We start from the raw sequence: 14,513 nt of genomic DNA, 5'->3' as shown, positions 1-14,513 counted from the left end.
TTTTATTCAATATATTGAAAAAGTGCAAGTCAAAGGTCATTTTCTCATTTGCAATCGGGATGTGGAATGGGAAAAGGTCTCTCAAAAGTTGTTGTGGCTATGCTGACATTGGGGAAACTTTATTATTTTCTTTAAGGAGGAAGGGCTTTATCAACGGCAGGACAAGTCAAGACAGACCCAAAATGTATCGCCCTAGACCAGTGGTTTTCAAAGTGGGGGCCGCGAAGCAGGGGGGCCGCGGCAGGTTGGCAGGACAAACATAGAAAAATAAAATGAATAATTTAATAAATTGAATAGCTTAACAAGCCAAAATCAACAAAAATAAGCTAAACAATCTTCTTTACAATGCAGGCTATATGCTTTTTGTATTACTTGTATGGGTTTAGGAATGCATCAACTTCATAGAGTTGTGAAACCTGGTGCACAGAAAAAATAGCGTGTCAAGGCCCATGCAAGGGGAGCCTTGGCTGGAATATATAGGTATCTGGGGAGCCTTGTCATGGAAAAGTTTGGGAACCACTGCCCTAGACTGCCAGTGCCACCCAGTGGCAGAACAATACATTACAACCACCACCACTGCTGGGCCTCTGCCTCCGTCCTACATTCTGCAGTTGAACATACTTGGCTCTATACGTCATTTCATGAATATTTACTAAATAATGAACTAATAATTACTAGTATGACCAAAGTACAATATGTTTTGCAGCTAAAAATGTCTCTCTCTGGAAATTCAAAATGACGGACATTAGAGAGGACCCCCCTTTTCATGTATGAAAAATGCAATTTCCCTAGTCATAATGAATGTTTAGAATTTGAAGTTGGTGGTAAGTATTCACGGAAAAGGTAACATTTGTGAATGGGCAGCATGAATTCTGGAAATAAACTACTAAAATATTACACTACATCTTTTAAGGTGTGTGTGACGGTGGTCTTGAAAATGGTTTCACTTGCAGGTCATGATCTCACTTGTTAAAAATTCTGCAGCTGAACATACTTGGCTCTATCCGTCTAGCCAAGCCAATGGCCCTGGCCACCGCTGTGGTGAAGCAGTCAGCCACAGCTTTACAGCTCAGGAGGCTCACACTGTAGGCCCACTTCTAAACCATGATTGCTATCATGGTGAAATGCAAAAGTTGGAAACGGCTGTGTGTACTGTACATTCAGAGCCGGCCGCTGAAAACTTTGACATGGGCCCAGGACAAATACATTTGAAAGGGCCCCGCCTTCATGTACATACAATTCATTGTTAATTACCTCCGCCAAGGAGGTAATGTTTTCGGTTGCGTTGGTCTGTCTGTTTTGTCTGTTTGTCTGTTTGTCCGCAGCATAAGTAAAAAAAACTAATCAACGGATTTGGACGAAACTTTCTAGAGTTGTTGATAATGATCTAAGGAACAAGTGATTAAATTCTGGTGGTGATCCGAATCACGAACTGGAACCAGGACTTTTTGAAAGATTCTGTCAGCAGGATAACTCAAAAACCAATCAACTGAATTGGACGAAACTTTATGGAGTTGTTAGTAATGACCCAAGGAACAAGTGATTAAATTCTGGGGGTGATCCGGATCATGAACCGGAACCAGGACTTTTTAAAAGATTCTTCACCATTGCTGGCCTATATGTCTAGGCGCCCCTAGTGACCAGAAATTGAATTGCGGGGACTCCACAAAAAGACGGCAGAAAGACTTAGGGTGTAACAGTCAAATGTTCTATCAAGCAGCTTCCTTGGCGGAGGTCTGCGCTCTCTGAGTGCTTCTAGTTGTAATTGTAATTTGGATTCAATTCTGGGCCCGGGACAACGTAGCCACCAACCTCCCCACCAACCTGTTGGGTGTCCTGTGTCGGCCTACATGTCATGTCATGATTATCCTAACTCCTGTCCTCGACCTGTGCCTCGCCTGATGCCCTGCCTCCGTGGAGAAAATAATAGTTTCCCCGCCTAGCCACAACAACTTTTTGGGGACATCCCAATTGCAAATGAAAAAATGACATTTGAATTGAGCAAGATATTGAATTGTAAATGTGTGTGTGTGTGTGTGTGTGTGTGTGTGTGTGTGTGTGTGTGTGTGAGAGAGAGAGAGAGAGAGAGAGAGAGAGAGAGAGAGAGAGAGAGAGAGAGAGAGAGAGAGAGAGAGAGACAGAGAGAATATCGCCAATGTCTTGGGCCTATTTATATGTGTTTTGTTTCTTCTTTGGAGACTGGTCAAACGCAGTTTCAAACTTCTGTGCTAACCCTGTTACATAGAGTTTCGACAATTAAGTACACTTGACTTGACTTGACTTGAATTAAACTTCTATAGTCAATGTCTCGCAACATCATCACGAGCCAAGCACAAGGGCGGGAGTGCACACACGTGCGCGCGCGCACGCACACACATAAATATAGGCTACTTATGGCTCGTTCAAAAAATCGAGAATCCCCAGAAAGCCGACCTAAAACCTCGGGAAAGTGGGAGTGAACATTTGGTGACGCAATGTCAAATCGATAATTATCGAGGTTGATCTCTGGCGGAAGTATAGAAGAACGAGTTCCCGAGCTTGTGTTTTGTGTGACGACACACGCATCATCAACATGGCGCCCATGCATGCAACTGACATGTAAGGGACTGTACGTTATTTACCGGGGGGGGGAGGGCTGGTGCGCTGGAAGTCCGGTCAAAAAAAAAAATCATGGCCCCCCCCTCCACCTCAATTTTTTTCCCCATGGCCCTCCCCCCACTTCAATTTTGTTTTCCCATGGCCCTCCCCCTACATGTACAAAAATGTAATATGTAAAATTGGTAGATGAACAACCATCATGACAACAGTCAGAGTAGCCTACATCAAGGGCGGTTGTCTGCACTATTATGTGCGATCGATATCAGTGGATAGGCTACCTATGAGAAGCCGCTAGAATCTACCTCTGCGGCTGCATGGGATGCCTTTTAACTCCACTGTCACCAAGACAAATTGCAGGGACGCAGGAACTCATTTTGACCAGGGGTGCTGTAGTCAGCAAAGGGTCTGGGAGTCCTCTCCCAAAAAAAATGTTTTTTTTAGATGCAATTCCCTGCATTCTAATCAATTTTAGGATGAAGAATGGCGAATCCCATCTGACTAACTTCTTCATGTTTTATGTAGCCTAACCAAGGATGACTAGATTTTACCTTTTTTTGTTTAACATCTCACTTCAAAATTATTAAGTTCTTCTTATGGAAGGGAAACGCGCACCTAATGTGGAGGTGAGGGAGTGTTCAAGAGCAAATCGCGCTGCCGTGACAGTGTCTCTCTTCTCCATGGGCAGTCTACAATGTGTGAAATTAGTAGAAATGCATGACTAGGCTATGCGATGCACTTGTGAGAGGTGACCGGGCTTTCAAACAATTTAGATTTTCTTGCAATTGCGACTGTGTATCTCAAGATGCATACGATCAGGACGCCTTGTCTCCCCGCCCGCGCACAAAAGCACGCACACACAGACAGGCATAGGCCTACTGCTTCCCGAATGTGATTAGGCTAGGCTACACTCTGATGGCCAAAGAGTTTGTGCTGTGATCGGCGAGAGAAGTGGGTTAAGCGCCAAAGCAGCTGGTGCCATTGCTGGCTATTGATACAGGGAGAGTGTGAAAGCCACCTTTAGTTTGCATTTGACGTATCCATATTTAAGACGCACTAAAATGTGCCGCTAAACGGTGGTCAAATCAGCAGCAAGAGGCAAAAGGAACAAATCGCCACCACTACAAAAGTCCAAAACATCTAACAATCGCACAGCCATTTCACACCGCGACAATTCAATTTTGGCAACAGTTATGATAGACAAGCCACGCACACCATCGGCTGTGCTATATTCACCCCATAGCCAACTCCGAGGCTAAGACTTCACCAGCAATAGACAAGACCTAGCCTACCAATGTGCTACTACGAATCCAATCTCCACCGCAAGAAACAAAAGTCACTTCTCTTGACACCATGCACAATTTTGGTGACATTCCCTTCTTCCGTCGCACTTTAAATTCACCCAATTCCTTGCTTAGTTTGTCCGTTTTTGATCACCAAAGTGATGAGACTTCTCTTCGCAACAAGTTAGCTCCTCCAATGGATTTAAGACCGTGTATGTTGATGCATGCCCAAGCCAACATATCGCTGTTAATACCACTTTTATTAATACCTTGACACTACAAGCTAAACAAAACAAACGTCTCTCTCGGCGGTGCTATGCGACCATTGAACACAGATGTAAAGCACACGGCGGTGCCAATAAATAAAATCACGACTTACCAGAGGCTGTGACCACCAGTTGACTACAACACCTCTCCAAAATTCCTCTGGAAATGCCCATCCAATTCGTTGTCAAAACTTCCCAAACTGTTTAGCCCATAGGCCTATAGTTCACCTCAGCTAGTTTGATATTTGCTCACGGGCATTTTCTATGATGCTCAATGTTCCTCCGTAGCACTAGCAATCCTACAGTGGAAGAGAGTCAGCGCGGGCAATCTACAGTAGCTGCACCTGATAGTTTTTTGACAGATACACGCTTCAGTGCTAAAGTAGGGCTATGCACCCGGGACCTTGCATCGCAAAGCGATGTGTCTCAGAGCATTTTTTTATTATTATTTAAAAAAATAAATGAAAATAAAATAAAATAAATTCGTTTTTTTCCCATGGCCCTCCCCCTAACTCCGATTTTTTTTGCCATGGCCCTCCCCTCCACCTCATTTTTTTTCATCATGGCCCTCCCCCCCCTACGCACCAGCCCTCCCCCCCCCGGTAAATTACGAACAGTCCCTAAACAGTATCATAAATGCTAAAATATCATCTTGTAAGGGACTGTACGTTATTTACCGGGGGGGGAGGGCTGGTGCGCTGGAAGTCCGGTCAAAAAAAAAAATCATGGCCCCCCCCTCCACCTCAATTTTTTTCCCCATGGCCCTCCCCCCACTTCAATTTTGTTTTCCCATGGCCCTCCCCCTACATGTACAAAAATGTAATATGTAAAATTGGTAGATGAACAACCATCATGACAACAGTCAGAGTAGCCTACATCAAGGGCGGTTGTCTGCACTATTATGTGCGATCGATATCAGTGGATAGGCTACCTATGAGAAGCCGCTAGAATCTACCTCTGCGGCTGCATGGGATGCCTTTTAACTCCACTGTCACCAAGACAAATTGCAGGGACGCAGGAACTCATTTTGACCAGGGGTGCTGTAGTCAGCAAAGGGTCTGGGAGTCCTCTCCCAAAAAAATGTTTTTTTTAGATGCAATTCCCTGCATTCTAATCAATTTTAGGATGAAGAATGGCGAAGCCCATCTGACTAACTTCTTCATGTTTTATGTAGCCTAACCAAGGATGACTAGATTTTACCTTTTTTTGTTTAACATCTCACTTCAAAATTATTAAGTTCTTCTTATGGAAGGGAAACGCGCACCTAATGTGGAGGTGAGGGAGTGTTCAAGAGCAAATCGCGCTGCCGTGACAGTGTCTCTCTTCTCCATGGGCAGTCTACAATGTGTGAAATTAGTAGAAATGCATGACTAGGCTATGCGATGCACTTGTGAGAGGTGACCGGGCTTTCAAACAATTTAGATTTTCTTGCAATTGCGACTGTGTATCTCAAGATGCATACGATCAGGACGCCTTGTCTCCCCGCCCGCGCACAAAAGCACGCACACACAGACAGGCATAGGCCTACTGCTTCCCGAATGTGATTAGGCTAGGCTACACTCTGATGGCCAAAGAGTTTGTGCTGTGATCGGCGAGAGAAGTGGGTTAAGCGCCAAAGCAGCTGGTGCCATTGCTGGCTATTGATACAGGGAGAGTGTGAAAGCCACCTTTAGTTTGCATTTGACGTATCCATATTTAAGACGCACTAAAATGTGCCGCTAAACGGTGGTCAAATCAGCAGCAAGAGGCAAAAGGAACAAATCGCCACCACTACAAAAGTCCAAAACATCTAACAATCGCACAGCCATTTCACACCGCGACAATTCAATTTTGGCAACAGTTATGATAGACAAGCCACGCACACCATCGGCTGTGCTATATTCACCCCATAGCCAACTCCGAGGCTAAGACTTCACCAGCAATAGACAAGACCTAGCCTACCAATGTGCTACTACGAATCCAATCTCCACCGCAAGAAACAAAAGTCACTTCTCTTGACACCATGCACAATTTTGGTGACATTCCCTTCTTCCGTCGCACTTTAAATTCACCCAATTCCTTGCTTAGTTTGTCCGTTTTTGATCACCAAAGTGATGAGACTTCTCTTCGCAACAAGTTAGCTCCTCCAATGGATTTAAGACCGTGTATGTTGATGCATGCCCAAGCCAACATATCGCTGTTAATACCACTTTTATTAATACCTTGACACTACAAGCTAAACAAAACAAACGTCTCTCTCGGCGGTGCTATGCGACCATTGAACACAGATGTAAAGCACACGGCGGTGCCAATAAATAAAATCACGACTTACCAGAGGCTGTGACCACCAGTTGACTACAACACCTCTCCAAAATTCCTCTGGAAATGCCCATCCAATTCGTTGTCAAAACTTCCCAAACTGTTTAGCCCATAGGCCTATAGTTCACCTCAGCTAGTTTGATATTTGCTCACGGGCATTTTCTATGATGCTCAATGTTCCTCCGTAGCACTAGCAATCCTACAGTGGAAGAGAGTCAGCGCGGGCAATCTACAGTAGCTGCACCTGATAGTTTTTTGACAGATAGGCCTACACGCTTCAGTGCTAAAGTAGGCCTATGCACCCGGGACCTTGCATCGCAAAGCGATGTGTCTCAGAGCATTTTTTTTATTATTATTTAAAAAAATAAATGAAAATAAAATAAAATAAATTCGTTTTTTTCCCATGGCCCTCCCCCTAACTCCGATTTTTTTTGCCATGGCCCTCCCCTCCACCTCATTTTTTTTCATCATGGCCCTCCCCCCCCCTACGCACCAGCCCTCCCCCCCCGGTAAATTACGAACAGTCCCTAATCACTATCAACAACACCAGTCAATGTCATTCAATTGCAGATGCACATATGTCAGCAATGCTGGTCTCTGGCTGTTTAATCCCAGTAAACAAAATGACGTTTAAAGGACGTCTTTTTTAGGTCATTTTTGGACGTATAATTTAAGTCATCTGAAGGTGCAGACTGTTACTCCAGACGACGTCTTTTTCGGACGTCTAATGGACGTCCATTTTTGACGTCTGTACTACGTCCATATTAGAGTCATCTCTAGTCCAAATAAGGTCTTAGAGGACATGTTTTTGACGTCATTTTGTAGGTGGTTTTATTGACGTCATCTTTGTGGACGTCTTTTTGACTTCAAATTAACTCTGTGAGTTGTCATTCAAACATAAAAGTGACCGCATTAAAAACCTTGAAACTTCTAGTTTTCAAAATATACAGACAATTATCACATGGAAAGTGACAGGGGGGGTTTACTTTTATTTAGAAAACACTTTTGTTTACAAGGTTCAATCTTCAAAAGTCTTGACTACATACCTCTGCAACGTTTTTTTTGTAGAGTTGTGTTTACATTCAATTAAAAAAAAAAATTGTATTACATTAACTTTACTGTCATATTATTTTTGTTAGGCTTTTCAGAAGAGGGGGAGATAACAAATGTGATCTTTTTCAAGAATAATTAACACCACTGCGAATTTCATGAAGTATTGATGATTATGACTCGTACACTATCATCTCTTAACAACATTACCGGTGTATTACAAAACCCTAAAGTCTTGAAATTCGAAGTAGTGTTAAATATTCTTGAAAATAACATTCTTATGAAATAGGTTCCAACATATTGGAAGAAAAGACATTGTACCTTGGGTTAAGAGACAGTTCATCTGAATGAAAACTCTGCATTACATCAATGGGTCTTACATCTGCCACATCATATAATTTCACAATCGTCCAGTTTTACAACATATATATTTTTTAAAAATATGATGGTAACACTTTATTTTAACATTACATCGCTTAGCACTAATACATACAATGTTAACCCATTGATGCCTAAAGCACTTGCAGAAAAGGGTGCTGATGCCATACAAAACTCCAGGCGCCAGGGCCAATGTTGCACAACGCAACATCCAGTATCAATGAGTTAATGCCTGTATAAGTAACTTGTAAGGCATGTACTAAGCGAAATCAAACATTTGTTAGGTCCTTACTGAGGTTATATTAGGTAATAAATCCCAAATTGTGCATGAACAAGGCATTTGCGAATACATGCCTAACGTATGTTTGATTTTGCTTAGTGCATGCCTTACAAGTTACTTATACAGCATACAGGCATTAACACTGTATGTATTAGAGCTAATAGATGTAATGATAAAATAAAGTGTTGCCAAAATGATAATCAAAATAATTCCCTGTAATAATCCTAACAAGCATGAACACAGATAAATTGTCATTAAGTGGTAAATTATGGAGAATCGGTCCTTGAGAAGGGACACAAAATGCTCTTTCTTCAGGTGTTACTTGAAGCTGCATAGGCTGTCTGAATGTCAGTGGATTCAAAAGAGTCATTGAAAGATACTCCCATTTCTGTTGTTGTGGACTGGTGTTGTCTACGGAGGTGGTGTCTACATAGTAAGTCCTTGTACACTTGAACAGCCATCTTGGCTGCAAATTATCATCATATCCTGTGCATCTGACAAAGCGTGTACTTGACAAAGATGCCAAACTATTTTCTTGATGTCTGTAGTAACTATTTACATTTTGGGCATAAACACATGTTGAGTGATCACTGGGCTGCTGGGAAGCTTTGAGAGAAGTTGTAGTGCCTTTGGTTTGTTGGTTGAGATGGGAGCGTCATAAACATATTCAAAGAAGGTGAAAACAGAGCTGAGCTGTGCTGGATATAACAAGTTGCAGACCCAGTAAAGCTTGAACAGCTTGTCAATTGTGCAAGTCAGGCCGTCTGCAACGGGAATGGTCACACGGTCATTCCTGGCGGTTATGACAGACTCTTCAGGTTCCCAATGCAGATCACTAGTGGTTGGGTTGTGGATTCCATCTCAGTGTCAGTAGTGCAGTGAAGAGGGATGTGAAGTTGGTTCCAGACTGAGAAGAAGAAGAAGAAGAAGAAGGGGGGGAGAGAGAGAGAGAGAGAGAGAGAGAGAGAGAGAGAGACATCATCAATAATACTTAATAGCAAGTTTTACTTAACTGATTGAAAGGTATGAAGCATACCAGTCAAACTAAGTATAGCCGAATCAACTACACATGCATTGATATCATATCATCTTCTTAGCTCTTCATTAAACTGAGTGAATTTAATTTCATTCATTTTTCATTTCATTATTTATATACAGTATACGTATGAAGAGTTTATTGCAAAACGGTGTATCTACCTTTTTTTTGCATTTTATTATTGAAAATGGCTTTCCAGAGCTCCTATCACCTATGTGTCAATTCTTGCCATTCAAATATTTTGAGAACATACTTTTTCAACTTACAGTATATCATGCAAGTGAGTACACCCCTCACAGTTTTTGCAGATTTGTGAGTATATATTTTCATAGGAAATCATTAGAGAAATTTCACTTTGACACAATGATTAGTGACCTTTTAACAACATATTTAACCGCTTAAATTTCTTGTTCACTCAGAAAAAAACTAAATACAGCCCTTGATGTTTGAACATGTACTCACAAAAGTGAGTACACCCCAGATTAAAATCCGGTAGAAAAGGGGCTGTGTTGGCTCGAATCGAAACAAAATGAAAAGGGATGAAAGGGGAGGTCATCAGTGTGCGTTTCAACCTTTCTTTGCATTGAACTTTTACATTTTGAGTCTGCATCTGGCTTAAATAGATTGTTGTGAGATTTGAATGCAATCCTATGGAGAATATCATGATCTGCTTCAGTAGTCACAGTGCATGTTGATATGCATGTTTCTTTTAGGTGCATTTCAGATTACCAATGTTGACAGCATCCATGCATCCCCAAACCATGTCAGTCCCACTACCATGCTTGGCTTTTGATAGGATACATTTTTTTACTTACTTGTTTACCACCACACATGCTTGACACCATCTAAAGTATATTTGTTTATCTGGGTCTCTTCAGATCACACAACATGGTTCCAGTGATCCATATCCTTGGTCTGTTCATCTCTCTTGAGACCAAGATAAACAAATTTGCTTTAGATAGTGTCAAGCATGTGTGGTGGTAAACAAGTGAGTTTTACAAAAAAAAGTGTATCCTCTCAGTAGCCACGCATGGTAGTGGGACTGACATGGTTTGGGGATGCATGAATGCTGTCAACATTGGCAATCTGAAATACACCTAAAACAAACATGCATGTCAACATGCACTGTGACTACTGAAGCAGATCATGATATTCTCCATAGGATTGCATTCAAATCTCACAACGATCTATTTAAGCCAGATGCAGACTCAAAATGTAGTTTAATGCAAAGAAAGGTTGAAACGCACACTGATGACCTCCCTTTTCATCCCTTTTCATTTCAAGACGATTCGAGCCAACACAGCCCCTTCTCTACCGGATTTTAATCTGGGGTGCACTCACTTTTGTGAGTACATGTTCAAACATTAATGGGTGTATTTTGCTTTTTTCTGAGTGAACAAGAAATTTAAGCGGCTAAATAAGTTGTTAAAAGGTCACTAATCATTGTGTCAAAGTGAAATTTCTGTAATGCTTTCCTATGAAAATGTATACTCAAAAATCTGCAAAAACTGTGAGGGGTGTATTCACTTTCGTGATATACTGTATATGAAATTCATTTTGCAATGCGGTATACGTATGAACTTATACAGTATAATATCAGGAAGGAGCCAAGACTGACTTGCACCAACACAGACCCACACGCAAACACACCCAAACGCAAACACACACACACACACACACACACACACTCCTACCAAAGATGTCAGCGATGCAGAGTCCTAGCTGGCCAATAGTGTGTGAGGTGTTAAGTTCCGCCTGTCCGTGCAGCAGCAGCAGGTTGGAGGGCGGGACCTTTAGCTTGACTGACAGCTCTTCCACTGCATGCTTCAGAAGCTCTGTCTGCAACACACATACACATAAATATTACTGACACACACATCAGCTGTATAGGGTGATCTACTTTCCATGGCTTCCCCCAACTATAAAACAGAATTATAATACTTCCTGTAAAAAGTCTTTGACTAGGCAAAGCGCTATACAAAACAGATGTACTGCTGTGTGTGTGTGTGTGTGTGTGTGTGTGTGTGTGTGTGTGTATGTGTACCTGTGCTAGTTGTATTTGGTGTATGACTGGTCTGTGGCGTATCTTTAAGTTTACCAGTCGTGCCGGTGTGTTCTGCTGATGCTGCTGCAAGCGTTTTCATTGGCTGGTTTTCCTGCGAGGGCGTGGACTGCATACGATGGCGATGTCTGCATCGTCAGACTCCTCTCCTTCATCCTCCTCCTTTAATTGGCTAGCTGCCGCAGCAATCCCGGCCCCTCTGGTGATGGACGCAGCAGGGAGCCAAGCGCATCCAGCCTCATGTTAATCTCCCTGTCACACGCACACACATACACACACAATGTAAGGAAAGTTGACAAGTCACTGTAGAGAAAGTGTCAGTGCGTGGCATGCACACAAGTGTGTGTGTTGTGTACTCACGTTAGTTTGCGGTTGGGCCGCCGCAGTGCCTTGAGTGGTGTGGAGGGGGAGGGGGGCGGAACGCCTCAGCACAGTCCTAACACCAACACATACACACACAAGGATGCATTAACACACATCAACATGATGGATATGGTAAGCATACAGCAATAAATTGGAAAAAATATTGTAGGGGCTACTATGTTGACTCATGGTCTGTGTGTGTGTGTGTGTGTGTGTGTGTGTGTGTACACTCACATTGTGCTTTGCATGGGTTTGGTCACCTGGTCCGAGTCATCTGAGAGTTCGGTACACTGCTTCCCTCACCATCGCTGTCGCTGTCAGAAATCTGTCAAACACACAATATACAGTCTCAAGTTTGCCGTGTTAGCTGTAACTCATCCAAATACTGCTACTTTATACAGCAGGCACATATTTACTGACCAAGTTGCTCTCTATGACAAAAGTGCTATGGGCTACTGTGAAAGGTAAACAAGAAACAACAGGTTAACAACACTTGGCGCTAATTAGTTCTCTACAACTACAAACCGCTGCTGTTCCCTTCCGTTTGGGATCCATATCACCAAACTATAGTTCTCTTGAACTTAACTGCATTGTTATAAGAATATGGCTATGACAGCCTTAAATAGCAGGTTAAAATATGGTCATTGACATTTTGGTGACAAGGTCATAACACGTTTTAAAAGTAACTATCCTTTGAAAAATACCTGCACAAAGTCAACCAGAAAAGACATCTCAGATTTTACACTGCAGCGGCTTCGGAGTCAGAAGATGTGTGAGAACTGTGTGAGAACTGTGTAGCACTTTTCATCTGAAAATGAGAGGAGAAAATTGTACAGCAGTACTTAAATTTCACATTTACTAAAGTATCTGTGTTATAACAATATCACAGTAACATATTTATCACAATTGCATAAAATACAACAATAAGAAAAAAAAATCTGAAAAAAAAATCTAAAAAAAAACAAATGAAAGGAGGCAGAGGGCCTGTAAGTGGATGGCAATTAGACACATGATCACATAAATAATATGATACACATGGAAACACACACACACACACACACACACACACACACTTACCATCAGTCTGATCATCTAACTGTTCAATCAGAGTAGGAGTTTGGACAGATGTGGCCACAAGACCTGGGCCCTGATTAAAAGAGGAGAGAGAGGGGGGGAGAGCACGTTAGTTCCCAGTGCATTGAAGGTACTTTAAAAATCCCGTAGCCATAACTGGTGTTGATACCTTGGTAGTCGCCACACTTCACACGCAGCTGTTCTACTCTGCCACCTAAAACTCAAACTTTGAATCTTCTTTTCAAACGTCATGGTATCGTCACCAATTACCATTGCCTACAATATCTCGTGCGTGTCAGTTTTATCCCTCGAACAGCGTACATCTGGCACGTCGCACCCTCCATCTGAAACAACTGCCGGTATTTTCCCAACACACCGTCATACGAGGTCTACCGAGACAAAACACGACAGCGTTGACCAGTTGCCCAGATCTACCATATTCAACTACATACTGAAACGGTGAAAACCACGACACTTACATGGAACTACGGTGCAAAGCTTGTCTATTGACTGGCCACAACAACTACAACCAAGCCGACATAATGTGATTCGGAAATTCGTTTGTATCACCTTTCATCGAGCCAACACAAAACAGTGGGATACTGCTTGCTTTTACTGGTGCTATTCTTTATCATGTACGAGGGTGGCGGATGGTCTGATTTACATGATTTGACGCAGAACTGCTTACGTTTGAAGCGCTGAAGTTTAAAATCGCCTCTATGCTAGCTAGCCCTTGTCTTGCCCCCTCCGATACCTGCTACTAGCAGCATCCACTTTTGCCCCACTACCAGTACTAGCTCTACGTCAATCCATCCGTGGTGTTTCAGTATCCTTGCATAAATCCTGTCAGACTTTCTTTCTTTTATGTTCAGAAAATAGCTTTAAAACTTCACATCAGTAAAGTGCCGCCTGATTTCTTCCACACCAGCTAATTATCAGTTACCCTATTAGCAACCAATGTTAGCAAACCATCCAATATCACATTTCAAACCTTTACTTTTCCCAACACAACACGTTTTAACCATTAAGTTAGTCCACATGTGAATTAAAAGAAAATAAATATAATCTATAGTGCAAGCGTTAAAGATCAATAGCTAACTGAGTATCAATAACTAGCTAAATCTGATTGTAGCATTGACAGTAAATAGAATCTATTTACTCTCAATGGATTGTAGGCTAGCTTAATGTTCACAGAATCACTGAGGCTGTTCCAATGTTCGTACAGCAAAACTTGTGAAGCAGGGTTTGATTTTAACCATACATTAACGGCAACACACGTAATTGTTACGAAATTATACCAATAAAGCGAATTACTTACGCCAGCCTCTCTCGGTGTCTGAAGTCAAGTGAAGTCACCGCATCTTGCATTTTCCAACGGTAGAAAAGGCGGGCGGAAGTCTGCTTTCAAATGTCCAGTCACGCGATTGGACAGCCAAACGGCCGTTAGCTCACTTGTAGCACGACCCAGAAATGAACCTCTTAACTTCAGGTTTCACACATTCTGTGAAATCTTACACAGAAATGACACATAATCTGTCAATGCTGTCTACACATCCCAATGTGTTATTTTTTTGACACATCTGTTTAGGCAGTGTCCCACCGTGCATTGCACGTTGGAGAGTATCTCTAGTTTGGGATTGCCACACACTCTTTCCCCACCCGATGTGAACAGAAAAAATAGCCTACTAGGAAAACTACTATGGCCTATTTAAAAACAAAGCAAAAAAAAAAAAAGCAACAGCAACAACAACAATCATGTCGATTTCCCTCACCTGTCTTTGACGTCCAAAAAAGTGACCTAGACTGACGTCCGAATTTTGAACTTCAT

At 42.2% G+C, this 14,513-nt stretch overlaps 1 long non-coding RNA gene across 2 annotated transcripts; it reads right to left on the bottom strand.

Moving 5' to 3' along the window:
* Positions 1-7,411: 7,411 nt before the first annotated feature.
* On the bottom strand, positions 7,412-12,411 carry LOC134448855 (uncharacterized). 2 transcript variants are annotated; one of them, XR_010034855.1, is made up of 6 exons: positions 12,316-12,411; positions 11,846-11,936; positions 11,609-11,684; positions 11,285-11,500; positions 10,881-11,025; positions 7,412-9,057 (listed from the first exon to the last, which is right to left on the bottom strand). It is a non-coding gene; the product is annotated as an uncharacterized LOC134448855 (long non-coding RNA). The 2 variants fall into 2 exon arrangements; XR_010034854.1 differs by lacking the exon at positions 12,316-12,411 and having other exon boundaries at positions 11,846-12,263.
* Between the last annotated feature and the right edge of the window lie 2,102 nt (positions 12,412-14,513).

This window comes from Engraulis encrasicolus, chromosome 5 (genome assembly GCF_034702125.1).
Source record: "Engraulis encrasicolus isolate BLACKSEA-1 chromosome 5, IST_EnEncr_1.0, whole genome shotgun sequence".
In the NCBI taxonomy this organism is placed as follows: Eukaryota; Metazoa; Chordata; class Actinopteri; order Clupeiformes; family Engraulidae; genus Engraulis; species Engraulis encrasicolus.
Note: the sequence above shows the minus strand (reverse complement) of the source record. Positions and strands in the feature narration are given on the sequence as shown.